Source organism: Cynara cardunculus, assembly GCF_001531365.2.
Source record: "Cynara cardunculus var. scolymus isolate 2C chromosome LG 1, CcrdV1, whole genome shotgun sequence".
Lineage (NCBI taxonomy): Eukaryota > Viridiplantae > Streptophyta > Magnoliopsida > Asterales > Asteraceae > Cynara > Cynara cardunculus.
Genome location: NC_037528.1, coordinates 22,925,558 through 22,926,644, shown reverse-complemented (window position 1 = coordinate 22,926,644; position 1,087 = coordinate 22,925,558). Strand labels below are relative to the sequence as shown.

At 33.7% G+C, this 1,087-nt stretch overlaps 2 non-coding genes across 2 annotated transcripts; both read left to right on the top strand.

The window, feature by feature from the left end:
- Nucleotides 1-627: 627 nt before the first annotated feature.
- On the top strand, nt 628-731 carry LOC112503427. The gene has a single exon (XR_003067973.1). It is a non-coding gene; the product is annotated as a small nucleolar RNA R12 (small nucleolar RNA).
- A 54-nt stretch (nt 732-785) lies between these two features.
- On the top strand, nt 786-869 carry LOC112503744. The gene has a single exon (XR_003068071.1). It is a non-coding gene; the product is annotated as a small nucleolar RNA SNORD24 (small nucleolar RNA).
- The last annotated feature ends 218 nt before the right edge of the window (nt 870-1,087 follow it).

Below are 1,087 nucleotides of genomic sequence, written 5' to 3'. Positions count from 1 at the left end.
CAAAGAGTCATTAAACCAACAATATTCGAGTTAGCAATAGATCTTAAAACCTTTTTTGTAGGTGAAGTAGGTGAACGAAAGACAAGCTAACGGGCTGGTAACTAAGTGGGCCTAGGCCCATTTCTAAAAGGAAGCCCATAACAATGAGCCAGCCGCAACAACCTAGGGTTTTCATCCCCCATTTTACATCTGTATATAACACACGCACACTGAACCACAACAACTCAAAAACAAATCGTTTGATCCTTGCTTTCTTTCAATCGATTCAAGATCCATTTTTCAAATCCTGCTTTCTTCCTCAACTGATGATCAATCTTTTTGTTGTTCGTTTGAATCTGTTCAATATCTGTATCATTATGAAGCCTAATATTGCAATTCCTTGATCGTAGTCCCATTTATCGGTGGATTAAGGGATCTATCATTAGGCGATATGAACTGTTTCGATCACATATATTTTGAATTCTATATGTGGCTACCTTTAGCTCCGGTTCTTCCTCTTTAGCTAGGAATTTCCGGTGACAAGGTAGATACATTTTGGCTTTCTTATATCTATCTATTTATATATACATTTTTTTTTGAAAAATCTGTTTATTTATGGTGGTTGTTTGATAGAAAGTATCAGTGACAATGAGGATGATGAAAGAAATCATTCGGATTCCCAATGATTTTCTCTTTATAATAGTTTTTATTTGAAGAGAAAGGTGATCTTAACATATTCATTTCTGACTCATCACGATACTACTATACAATTGTTCAGATTTATTCATCTGAATCATTATTGTTTTGGCCAGTGATGTAACAAAGATATTTGCTACTCTTGATGGGATTTTTCCATTTGATGATTCTTATCCACCAAGATCGCTGAGGCCTCTTCGTATTGCAAACAATGTTGTTTTTATTATTCAAATGTTTGCCAAATCGTTTCACTAACTCGAGTGACAATTTGTGTTTTCTTTATTTAATATGTGCAAATCTCACAAATAAGTTTGGTATTAACTGCTTCTTGAAAATTAAATGAATTATTGAACAATGATTTGTTTTTAGGCTATATAATCTCATGCATTGTTCCAGTTCTTGTAGCTAATTG